Source organism: Lepidochelys kempii, chromosome 12, assembly GCF_965140285.1.
Source record: "Lepidochelys kempii isolate rLepKem1 chromosome 12, rLepKem1.hap1, whole genome shotgun sequence".
Lineage (NCBI taxonomy): Eukaryota > Metazoa > Chordata > Testudines > Cheloniidae > Lepidochelys > Lepidochelys kempii.
Window position 1 is genome coordinate 1,097,808 of NC_136391.1, and position 12,944 is coordinate 1,110,751.

The following is a 12,944-nucleotide window of genomic DNA, read 5'->3' on the forward strand; positions in this document are numbered from 1 at the left end:
AAAATGTCAGAACAAGATCTCAAAGTGTCAAAACATTTCTAGAGACAAAAATATACCCAGGCCATCTTACAAAACCTCAGACAGCAATACATACGTCAGTCTCTCATAGCTTTACGTGAACAAATATTACAGTCAAATTATACGTCTCCTCCTGGCCCAGGTGAACCAAAATATGCTGTTTACTGTCCAATACCTTCACTTTACATAAGCTCAAGCTTCCAATGAGAAGGTCAATTACTTACTGGGATAATAAATGCCAAAGTTTTGCCTGATCCAGTCTTTGCAGCTCCAAGTACGTCTTTACCTTGCAACGACAAGCCTATGGTCTGCCTCTGTGTCTCAGTAACCATGCGATACCGTGCTTCTTGCAAACCTAGTATTTGGGAGAGAAAAAAAAAGATTCTTACTTTTTGCCTTGGATAATGATACATTTTCCCATAAGGAAAAATACTGCAGGTGGCAACATTATCTTGGAACTCTGATATTTAAAAACAAAACCTCCTGAAACAGCCAATGAAGAAGACTGATGAAAATTGGTCTTTTATTCAAATACTTTCCGAAGAACTGTTGGTGTACTTCCCTTTCAATGTTTTGTTTGACAATGGGAAATCTGAAAATCTTTCAATTTCATTTGGGCTGATCTGAAACAAAAGGATTTAATGAATGCTAGAATATAAGAATACCATGGGATTGAAATGATATCCTTTTCATTTGTTGGTAACGTTGGTAGAATTTTTAGTGGGTTAATTCTAGGAGTACCCGGCAATCAACGTCAACCAGCTCACTGGAGGTAAAAGGTCTACACATAGGCATAGTTTGACTTCTACATTTAGGGGGCCAGCTTCAGTCAGGCCAACAGGACTCTGCATGGGAGGCGGGGGGGGCGCAAATTCCACAACTGTCGAGGCCTGCAGTTTGGGGAGGAGGGGCAACTCTCCCACCCCACAAACTACACCCTTGCATCTACATGAGGTTTACCTAACCCTAACAATTTTTCCTAATCTAGACACATTTTAAAATGTGGAAAGTGGAGCAAAAGATGCACTTATCATGGCTCTATTATGTACAGTAGCAGTTCAATCTAAGATCTTCAGAGACATCCAATTGTAAGGATTTCTACCCAGCTTTCTACCCACCTTGTAGTGCATTCATCCAGCCCATACTTCCTTAACTTGCTGACAAGAATACTGTGGGAGATCGTGTCAAAAGCTTTGCTAAAGTCAAGAAACAATACATCCACTGCTTTCCCTTCATCCACAGAACCAGTAATCTCATCATAAAAGGCAATTAGATTAGTCAGGCATGACCTTCCCTTGGTGAATCCATGCTGGCTGTTCCTGATCACTTTCCTCTCATGCAAGTGCTTCAGGATTGATTCTTTGAGGACCTGCTCCATGATTTTTCCAGGGACTGAAGTGAGGCTGACTGGCCTGTAGTTCCCAGGATCCTCCTTCTTCCCTTTTTTAAAGATTGGCACTACATTAGCCTTTTTCCAGTCATCCGGGACTTCCCCGGTTCTTCACGAGTTTTCAAAGATAATGGCCTATGGCTCTGCAATCACAGCCGCCAATTCCTTCAGCACTCTCGGATGCAACTCGTCCGGCACCACGGACTTGTGCACGTCCAGCTTTTCTAAATAGTCCCTAACCACCTCTATCTCCACAGAGGGCTGGCCATCTCTTCCCCATTTTGTGATGCCCAGCGCAGCAGTCTGGGAGCTGACCTTGTTAGTGAAAACAGAGGCAAAAAAAGCATTGAGTACATTAGCTTTTTCCACATCCTCTGTCACTAGGTTGCCTCCCTCATTCAGTAAGGTGCCCACACATTCCTTGGCTTTCTTCTTGTTGCCAACATACCTGAAGAAACCCTTCTTGTTCCTCTTGACATCTCTGGCTAGCTGCAGCTCCAGGTGCGATTTGGCCCTCCTGATATCATTCCTACATGCCCGAGCAATATTTTTATACACTTCCCTGGTCATATGTCCAACCTTCCACTTCTTGTAAGCTCCTTTTTTATGTTTAAGATCTGCTAGGATTTCACCATTAAGCCAAGCTGGTCGCCTGCCACATTTACTATTCTTTCGACTCATCGGGATGGTTTGTCCCTGTAACCTCAACAGGGATTCCTTGAAATACAGCCAGCTCTCCTGGACTCCTTTCCCCTTCAAGTTAGTCCCCCAGGGGATCCTGGCCATCCGTTCCCTGAGGGAGTCGAAGTCTGCTTTCCTGAAGTCCAGGGTCCGTATCCTGCTGCTTACCTTTCTTCCCTGCGTCAGGATCCTGAACTCAACCAACTCATGGTCACTGCCTCCCAGATTCCCATCCACTTTTGCTTCCCCCACTAATTCTACCCGGTTTGTGAGCAGCAGGTCAAGAAAAGCGGCCCCCCTAGTTGGCTCCTCTAGCACTTGCGCCAGGAAATTGTCCCCTACGCTTTCCAAAAACTTCCTGGATTGTCTATGCGCCACTGTTTTGCTCTCCCAGCAGATATCAGGAAAATTAAAGTCACCCATGAGAATCAGGGCATGCGATCTAGTAGCTTCCGTGAGCTGCCGGAAGAAAGCCTCATCTACCTCATCCCCCTGGTCCGGTGGTCTATAGCAGACTCCCACCACTACATCACTCTTGTTGCACACACTTCTAAACTTAATCCAGAGACACTCAGGTTTTTCTGCAGTTTCGTACCGGAGCTCTGAGCAGTCATACTGCTCCCTTACATACAGGGCTACTCCCCCACCTTTTCTGCCCTGCCTGTCCTTCCTGAACAGTTTATAACCATCCATGACAGTACTCCAGTCATGTGAGTTATCCCACCAAGTCTCTGTTATTCCGATCATGTCATAGTTCCTTGACATCACCAGGACCTCCAGTTCTCCCTGCTTGTTTCCAAGGCTTTGTGCATTTGTATATAAGCACTTGAGATAACCTGTTGATCGCCCCTCATTCCCAGTATGAGGCAGGAGCCCTCCCCTCACAGACATTCCTGCCTGTGCTTCCTCCCGGTATCCCGCTTTCCCACTTACCTCAGGGCTTTGGTCTCCTTCCTCCGGTGAACCTAGTTTAAAGTCCTCCTCACTAGGTTAGCCAGCCTGCTAGCAAAGATGCTCTTCCCTCTCGTCGTAAGATGGAGCCCGTCTCTGCCCAGCACTCCTCCTTCATGGAACACCATCCCATGGTCAAAGAAACCAAAGCCTTCTCTCCGACACCACCTGCGTAACCATTCGTTGACTTCCACGATTCGATGCTCCCTACCTAGGCCTTTTCCTTCCACGGGGAGGATGGACGAGAACACCACTTGCACCTCCAACTCCTTTATCCTTCTTCCTAGAGCCACATAGTCCGCAGTGATCCGCTCAAGGTCATTCTTGGCAGTATCATTGGTGCCCACGTGGAGAAGCAGGAAGGGGTAGTGATCCGAGGGCTTGATGAGTCTCGGCAGTCTCTCCATCACATCGCGAATCTTGGCCCCTGGCAAGCAGCAGACTTCTCGGTTTTCCCGGTCAGGGCGGCAGATAGATGACTCAGTCCCCCGGAGGAGAGAGTCCCCGACCACCACCACCCGCCTTCTCCTCTTGGGAGTGGTGGTCGTGGAACTCCCAACCTCAGGACATAGCATCTCATGCCTTCCAACCAGTGGAGTCTCCTTCTGCTTTCTCGCCCCAGACATATCATCTGGTCCACTCTCCGCAACGATACCTGTGGAGAGAACATGGAAGCGGTTAGTTACCTGTGTCTGTGTTACTGGAACCCGGACATTCCGCTTACCTCTTCTGGAGGTCACATGTTGCCAAGCTTCTTCACTGGCCTCTTGGCTCCTCTGTGCAACCTGCTCTATATCTGTAGAGCTTTGTGCCCCTAGAAGCCTATCCTGAGTTTTGTCCAGAAAATCCTCAGTTTCCCGTATGCAACGCAGGGTTGTTATCTGTTGCTCCAGACCTTCAATCTTCTCTTCCAATATGGAGACCAGCTTACACTTTGTACAGACAAAGTTGCTTCTGTCCTGTGGAAGAAAGACAAACATGGCACATCCAGTGCAGGTCACAACAGCTGAACCCCCCCCTTCCATATCACCTTCCTACTATGAGCTTCCTCAGAGCAGTTTGCAAGACGTAAGCCTCACTGGGCTCCCTCCAGGTGTACTCCCAGGCAAACTCCTGCTGTGAGCTGCTCTGCTGTCCCCGCTGCTTAGCTGGTTCTCCGCTGCTCAGCTGGTTCGCGAAGCTCTGGCTATTTTTAAACAGCCAGGCTTCCCTGTCGCAAACAAACAGACACCCTACTGCCCGCCCCCTGCAGGCTAGCAGCCAATCAGACACTCACTCAGGCTCTCACACTGCCCCCCCAGCAAACACACGCTCGGATACTTTCTCAGCAAGCAAACAAACACACACTCGGATACTTACCAGTCCCAGGCAAACTCCTGCTGTGAGCTGCTCTGCTGTCCCCGCTGCTCAGCTGGTTCTCCGCCGCTCAGCTGGTTCGCGAAGCTCTGGCTATTTTTAAACAGCCAGGCTTCCCTTCCCTTAACCCTGAGGATTAAGCCCAAGCCCCCGGCGTGGCTGCTGGGAGATGGGTTTCTGACTCGCACCCAGCGCACTCTGCGGGCCACCAGCTGAACCCCCTGAGGCCAAGAGAGTCGGGTTTGGGGTGGCAAAAAGGGGCCTTTGAGGCTCCCAGCACATCTTGAGGCGCAAGGAAATAGCACGAGGTTACCAGCGTCCCTGGGTGGGCTCAAACCACCATCCTCTCGGTTAACAGCCGAATGCACTGACCCATCGCGCCACAGAGACACCTAGAGACCTGTCTGCTGTTACCAAGGCTGTGCAGCCTGCAGATCTCCTGCCCACGCTAGAGCTTGCAAGGCGCTAGTCCGGACAGGACCGGATTCACCGTGGCACCAATGGCTCCACCGTGCCAGGCCCAAGCTCAGACGGGGCCCATAACACTCGCTTCCTCCCCTCTCGCAGCGCTGCCAAAGTGGAGCCTCAGAGCAGCAGGGATCCAGCCTGGGAGCTGAGAGCCCACGGGGCCCTGGGAGCTGCAGTTCCTTGGCCAGCTCCCTGCCTAGAGAGCCAGCCCTGGAGCAGGGAAGGAACTACACTTCCCAGCATTCCCTTGGCCACTATCCACAGGAAAGGGAGCGGGAGGGAATGGGGAAGCTGAGACCCCATGCGCTGCAGCTTGCTGTGAATGGGGAGCTGGCTGCTCGAAGGGGGTGGCGCTGTGAATGGGGAACAAGTGTGCCCAAGGAGTAGAAGGCTTTGGTCCGGATATCACCCTCAAAGACTTCCCCAGGCTGGATGAGGGATGCTGGTGTGACCTCGCCTGGCAGCCCCCAAAGGAGGAACTGGGTGGACTGAATGGACAGTGCCCCTCTCTGTCTGAAGCCAAGCAAGGGGCGGGGGGGTCTGTGGATCCCACAAGAAGTGAAAATGAAAAGTAAGGGAGGGGAGGCTCTACTCGAGGACCTGGGCAGCTGTAGATACAGTACCAGGCCCGTAGGAGGATTTCCATTCTGAGCCAGGGAAGCAGAAATTGGCTTTTCCTTTCTTGATTTATCCAATATTCAGAAAGGGAATCGAGCACCTGCCTTCCACATTTGAACATTCTCAAAACTCAGGATGCTCAAGCTCAATTTGGGGTGCTTGTTACTTCATTTCTCCTCAATCAAATATGCTGATCCACTGAAACGTGCTGTGGAAAAAGTAGGATAAAATTGAGCAACAAATGCTGGCATCTCCCCAGTGCTAACTCGGACTGGAATTGCTATTTTCAACAGCCATTCTCATTTGTTTTAGTTTTGATTGTTGAAAGGGAAGACAGTAATATTGCACTGGCAAATTCCCCACAGAAAGAAAGAGTGGAACAAGAGAATAACAAAAGCACCTCACTTTTTCCTCATTTATGTAGGACAGTCTTATCATATGGATCCAGATATCCTCCAATCACACAAGCTGAAAATTGTTCCACTTTACCGCAGTTCTGTAACCGTGCAGGGACCAGTCCCGTCTGTGTTCTGTGCACATCGAAAATTCCTCCTGTATTCAGAAGGGCCTTGCTTTTGTGACCACACTACCAGATATTTTCAGCCCTTGTAAGCGAAGCAGGTTTACATTTCGTAATTGGGCAGGAGGCCTCTCAGAAAAAGTTAGGTGTTGTAGAAGGTGTTGCTTATTCACTTCCTGTTACCATAGTAAACCAGTACAGCACAGAATGCGCTTTGCTCCCAGAGTCGAGAATGGGGTCCTTTGATTATGTATGCAGCCCATTAAAGATAATGAAAAGACTCCCACTCACTTCAACAAGCTTTGGACAGAACTGGTTATACACAGGGTAACTCCACTGTCTTCCCAGGGTCCTGGGCCCACAGCGGAGGGAGGCCATGTGAGCTTGTTGCAGAGCTGCTGCTCAGGGATGGGAACTTCCTGGTACCCCAGCCTCCAACATCATCCAGGCTGCACTTTCTGCACGACTACGTGCTAGCTGAGGGTGCGTGGGAATTGGTGGCCTCTGCTGCAGGTGATGGGCATCTCAGACACTTAAAGCCATGGCCTAGAGGAGGGAAGCGCTTAACTGCAGAGTCTGCAGCTGCCTAGGGCCAGTGCTGAGGATTTAGAGGCCCTAGTGCCGCCGTTGCTAGGTTCAAGCATGCTCAGCCTTGGAATTGCCACCCCTCCCTTGACTAGTAGCTGCGGCTATCTAAGGCTGGCCTCTGACAATTGGCCCCATGGCTATAGTCAGAGAAGCTGCAGGTGGCTCTGTGACTACTGGGGGCCATTAAGCTAGGAGCGGATAAAGAAACTGAAATTAACCTCAAGGAACAGAGGTCACCCATAGGAAAGGAATGTCAAGGGGATTAGGGAAAGAGGAAGCAGGTGAGCCTTGCAGTGGGAGAATAGTCCCAGCTGGTTGGGGAGCATGTCCAAAGTAGAAAGGAAACAAGCATGGGGAGAGGTGGTGGTGACCAAGTAGTAGACTAGCCTGTAGACGGGAGCAGAGGGAGAAAGGCTGGTGTGTTCAGATTCCCAAGGGCTAAGTCTTCACTTTGGGGAAATGGTGTTTGCAAAGGGCTTGCTCGAATGGCAGGATGGGTGCTGGGGAGGGGATTTGTCAGAACTGACCAGGCATCTGCTGGCTTTGGATCTTTGAGCTGAGAGTGGTGACATGGGGTGGCACTGGAGACGTGGCTATAGAAGGTCTGAATGAGGAAGGAGATAAATCTGTGGGGAGCTTCCCTGATCACTCTGAAAGTTCTGTTCACTGTGGACACTGGTAAACCCACATGGGTAGAGCTCAGTGAGAAGAACTGGGGGCTGAGGGAGCTGTGTATGGCAATGCAGCTAGTCATGTAGAGGTGTGTGATCAAAATGAAAAATGTCTCTGAGATTCAGGACCGGGGACACTAGGGCACCAATGGCCCTGCCACACCAGACCCATGCTCGGAGCCCACAGTGACGACATAGGGGCCCACAAATATGTTTGGCATCAGGGCCCACAAAAGGTTAATGTGCCCCTAAATCCAGATGCTGGGGGCTGTGGTTGAAGGCACAGCAGAGTGGCACAGCGGCAGCGTGCTGGGCCCATAACCCAGATGTCGGGGAATCGAAACCATCCTCTGCTAGGGATGCACTTGTTTCTTTTTGCTCTGGGCCTTCACGTGAGGCAGCAACCAGCAGAGTGCCAAGAGCCTAGGTCATGAGGCTGGAGGTGGCTGAGAGGGGGGCCAACAGGGAAGTGGGAGAGAGGCGTCTTCAAGCCGGCGCGTCTCATCCGTTTCTCCCTTGCCACTTGAGTGGAGGTGGGAAGGGAGCGAAACATACCAGGTTCAAGGTTTTGCATTCTGCCGTGAGGATTGAGCCCAAGCCCCTGGTATGGCTGCGGGGAGATGGGATTCTGGGTCGCATCCAGTGCACTCTGAGGGCCACCAGCTGAAACCACTGAGGCCAAGAGGGGCAGTTTTCAGGTGGCAAAAGGGAAACTTTGAGGCTCCCAGCAGGTCTTGAGGAGCAAAGAAGTAGCACAAGGTTACCACCGTTCCTGGGTGGGCTCGAACCACCAGCCTTTTGGTTAACAGCCGAACGCGCTGACCCTTTGCGCCACAGAGACACCTAGAGACTGATGTGCTGTTACCAAAGCTGGTGCCTAGCAGCGTGCACGTGTGGGGCAGAGTGTTGGGGTGTGGGAGGCAGTGAGGGGTGCAGGCTCTGGGAGGGAGCTTGGTGCAGGAGCGGGCTCCGGGCTGGGCAGGGTGTTGGGGTGTAGGAGGAGCTGTGGGGTGTGGACTCTGGGGGTGGAATTTGGGTGCAGGAGGGGTTCCGTGCCGGGGCAGAGTGTTGGGGTGCGGGGTCTGGAGGGAGCCCCGGGCTGGGGTTTGGGGTGCAGGCTCCGGCTGGGAGGTGCTTACCACAGGTGGTTCCCAGTCAGGAGCTGGCTGCTGGCACGTCTGTGCATGCGACACCTGGGAGGGAGGGGGGCAGCGGGTCTCCGTGCACTGACCTCACCTGCTAGCGCCGCCCCTACAGCTGCCATTGGCCGGTTCCAAGCCAATGGGAGCTGCGGGGACAGTTCTGGAGGTGGGGGCAGGGCATGGAGCTGCCTAACCCCCCACTTTCCCCACGGGCCCCAGAGATGTGCCAGCAGCCAGTCGGGTCTGAGAGGGGCCCGGGGTCAGGGCAAGCAGGCAGCCTCTGAGCCCTGCTGCGCTGCTGGACTTTTAGCGGCCCAGAGATCGGGATCGACTGGCTGAGGCTCCAGGATCGACCAGTTGATCGCAATCGACGGGTGGTGACCACTGTTATAAAGAGTAAACTGAAATGGCCATGCGATGGTGCCAGAGGCTAAGAAATGAAAAGCCCCAAGATCCCTCACTCCTCTTTGACTCTGAACAGGGGTTTAATTCAAATCCCTTTCGTTCTGTGGCTGGTAAAATATAAGGTTCTAGCTATTTGAAGAGTTGTGACACTGGGGTTATGGATGCTGTAACCATATCTCAGACTGAATAATCATTTTAGATCTGATTCCTGGCAGCTTCCCAAAAGCAAACCCAATTGGTTCTTCCCTACAATTGGTGATCCTGGGCAGCAGAGGATCCCCTTCATCTGCTGGGGAACCTCTCTGGGTCCCACTGTCAAATCTCCTCTATTTTCCAGCACTTCAGGTGCTTCTGACTCCTTGGGGAGGTTTTCCTTGCAAGGTCTCTGTGTCAATCTTTGCGTGTAGGAAGCAAAGAGTGTGGGGCTGTCACTGAGCTGAAGGAGGGAAATGGTTAATTGAGAGAGATGGCTGAAGAATAAAATAGTCCCAGAAGCAGAGGTGCTGGAATGTGGGGGAGGGAGTGGGGCCTGGCCCCCAACTTTTAAAGGTGGGGAGACTATGTCCTCCAACTCTTCACTCTCTGCCCTCCAACTCTCCAAGTCTTTCTCAAAACTCTCAGCCCCGGGTCTGAGTGTTATGAGAGAGAAAGATCCCAACTTCTTAAACAATCCTCTAGCAAGACAAAGAACCTCACATCTATCGATTCGCAAAACACTCCCAAGAAATTGTAACAACAGTTTGTCATAAAGAAAGTAAAGCACTAGAAGGTTCCAATTTTTTCCAGCCCCTTGAAGAAATCTGCTCTCAAGAAGCCTTGTCACAGTAAAACTTTCTGCTTTTCTAACCAGAAGATTCTCCCCAAAAGGAGCTGCACCGTTCCTGGAGACACTGCAATACCAGGCCGATGCGTGGGGTGGACAGAGCAAGCTCCTAGTCCGTCCCCCTGTTTCAAAAATCAATTTAATAGACAGTCCTCAAATAAAGGACATATCAGCTATTAAACTGATAAGAACAGATTTAATAATTTTATTAAGATAATGTTGAAATAAAAAGAAAACGGTACAGGGTTCAAGCATAGAAATTTCTGGTTATGAGGGGATAAGGTACAGATTATCAAGGGGTGTGAAATTCGGTTTAGGAGCTGGTGGCATAAGGAATACATAATCTGCAATCTCTCTGATTGGGGGTAAAAGTTTAACCGATCAAAGTACAGACATTGAGATATGGGGGTATGTTGTCCATATAATGGCTATGTTCAGGTGTGGAGTATAATGAGCTGATACGATGATGGGGATGGATCTACCCTCATTTGGTGGGATTTAATGTTCAGGGAGTTTATGATTCCAGTTCATACGGTCCAATGGAAAAAGCCTCTCAGTCCCTTTCCCATAGTGGATGCACGATGTCGAACCAGCTCACACCTCCTGGTACTGTTGGTGGCCGGTGATGTGTTCGATGTAGATGTCCCTGGACCATTGGATGGTGTCCGAGACCATGAGGCGCCGCATGAGCCGCGCGTAGTGTCGACCGATCCCACAGGTCCGCAGCACACGCTCGTTGCAGGGGTCCCAAGCGCCCAGGGCTCCGACGATCAGGGCGTCCATCTGCACCTCGTAGCCCTTCGCTCTCAGGGTGTTGGCCAGAGTGGCGTATTTTTCCAGCTTATGAGCTCGGGCTTCTCGGAAGGCCGGGGTCCTGTTCTCGAAGGGGACCGTGATGTCGACGAGGATGATCTTTTTCTGGGCCTCGTTGGTGACTACCACGTTGGGTCGCAGCTGGCTGTCAGTGCCGGGGATGGCGCAGTTCATGGCGACCTCCCCCAGGCTTGGTGCAATGGCTTTCACCAGGTGGTCCTGGATGGCGTTGTGGCGCAGCTGCCAGGCTCTGGAGTGGGGCTTGCAGCTGCACAGGATGTGGGGCAGGGTCTTGTTGGAGTAGCCGCACTTCCTGCAACGCTTGTCTCGGTTCCCGTGGTGGACAGCCCCATTGAGCGGGACGCAGTTGAGCCGGGTGCAGTGGCTGAACCGCCAGTCACCGAAACGGGTGAAGCCGCCCCCAGGCAAGGAAGTGGCTGCTGGCGTCCCACTTGCTGGTCAGTCGAAGGCTTTACCCTGGTCTGGTTTATGCTTCAGAGCTTCCATGTACAGTGAGTGGATGGCCGCCTTCAGGGTCCTCTCCAGCATGCCCCTGGCGCTCGGGGTGACGATGGTGTTGTCCTCAGACCTGATCTGCGGCCCCGGGACTCCCAGCTCCTGGCGCTCCTCGCACAACTCCCAGCGGCAGCCGATGCGCTTCCCCAGGTGATGCATGGCACTGCGAGCGCCGGACCACAGTGAAGCGATGTCGCGCCCATCCCGTCCGAATTCGCCATCCAGGGAACCGCTCAGGAAGCTGGTGGTTTCTTGGTTGGAGGGGGCTCTGCCGATCGCTTCTTTGTTGCATCATGGAGGGCGTTTGCTGCGATGTTCCTTATCATGGCGTCGGGACACGTCAGCAGGTGGAAGGTGTGGGTGATCACCGCGATGTCACACAGGTCACCCATGTGGGGGACATTGGCACCGCCATGCCTGCTTGTGATATACACCAGCTCGTTGCTGGCTCTCTGGGGAAGGAACAGCCACTTCTTCACCAGCTGCCGGACGATCTTGTCTGCCTTGTTGAGGGGTACCTTCACGACAGCGGATCCCCTTAGGACAAATGAGATGCAGGGGATCAGGAAGGTGTTCAGGGCATTTATCTTTTGCCATGGTGCTAGCTGTGAGGCGTCGAACTTGGCGGCATCCTGCAAGATCTCCTGGATGGTGTCCTCGGGTGTCTGCCGGACACAGAAACCTGTCGGCATGCGGAGGTGCCGGTAGGCCTGCCCCTCTGCCAGGGGGATGACGGGCTCGCCCTGGATCTGGAACCCTGTCGTCTGCACCGAGTCCCTTTTGCTGCCGTCGATGTGGAGAGATACGCACTTCTTTGCATTGAAGCGGAGCCCCATCCAATCGGCAGCTTGACTGGTGGCATCTAGAATACTTTGGAGGTTCTCTGGGTCATCCGCGGTCAGGACCAGGTCATCCGCATAAGCCAGGATGCTCACCCTCTCACTGTGGAGGTTGAAGCCATCTGCGCCATTGGAGATCGCTCGCAGCAACGGCTCCATGGCGAGGTTAAAGATGATGGGGCTGAGGGGACAGCCCTGCTTAACTCCGCTCCGGATCGGGACCTCGGTGGTCTCCCCTTCGACCGAGCGAATGGTGGGGCTGCATCCCTCGTACCCCTCTCGGATCACACGGAGGAAGTTCTCTGGCATCCCAAACTCCTGGAGCGTGGCAAAGATGTGGTGGTGGGTCATGGACCCAAAGGCGTTAGCCAGGTCGAGACATGCTACCGTGCACTGCCTCCGCGCCCTTAAGGCCGTTTCAATGGTGGTGTGGAGCACAAAGTGGTGTTCATAGCAGCCCTCGCAGGACATGAAGCCTTTCTGGGTGGAACTGATGGCTCCCCCGGTCACCGACCGCTCCGTGATCCTCGACGCCAGGCAGCTGGCATAGAGCTTGGAGATCGTGGAGCAGAGGGAGATGGGCCTCCAGTTGCTGGGGTCATCCCGCTCACCCTTCTTGTACACCAGTACTGTCATGGCCTTCTTCCAGGAGCTGGGAGTCCGGCAGAATCACTTGCACTGATTGAAGAGCGTGGCGAGGACCAGGCAGCTGGGATCTCCCTTTTTCAGGAGGCTGTAGCGGATGCCGTCTTCCCCAGGAGCTGTGTTTTTTGTTTTTGAGAGTCTGGCCATCACTTCCCTGGGCGTAAAGTCAGTTTCCAGGACACCTGCTTCGTCGACACGGGGCAGGGGGTGGAGGCACTCTGGGCGCTGAGCGTCATTCTGGGCTGTGCGGTCGAATACATCCTTGAAGTAGCTGTAGAGATGCTCAGATGGGATCGTGCAGTAGGGCGAGGGCCCATCGAGGATCTTTCTCACGGCTTTGGAGTGGTTCGCCCGGTACAGCTTTTGGATCCTTGAAGCTGCTGCTGGATAGTAGCGGCGGCTGGCATCTCTACTTCTGGCTCCCCTGGTGGTGGTGTTGAGGTTTGGAGCAGGCGTTCTGCGGGCAGGCAGGGCATTCTCCTGGTTGGACCTTCTCCTGG

At 52.8% G+C, this 12,944-nt stretch overlaps 2 non-coding genes and 1 pseudogene across 2 annotated transcripts; all 3 read right to left on the reverse strand.

The window, feature by feature from the left end:
* Positions 1-4,712: 4,712 nt before the first annotated feature.
* On the reverse strand, positions 4,713-4,786 carry TRNAN-GUU (transfer RNA asparagine (anticodon GUU)). The gene has a single exon. It is a non-coding gene; the product is annotated as a tRNA-Asn (tRNA).
* A 3,242-nt stretch (positions 4,787-8,028) lies between these two features.
* On the reverse strand, positions 8,029-8,102 carry TRNAN-GUU (transfer RNA asparagine (anticodon GUU)). Its single transcript has one exon. It is a non-coding gene; the product is annotated as a tRNA-Asn (tRNA).
* A 1,571-nt stretch (positions 8,103-9,673) lies between these two features.
* LOC140896579 (U2 spliceosomal RNA) lies at positions 9,674-9,848 on the reverse strand (annotated as a pseudogene).
* Positions 9,849-12,944: the final 3,096 nt, after the last annotated feature.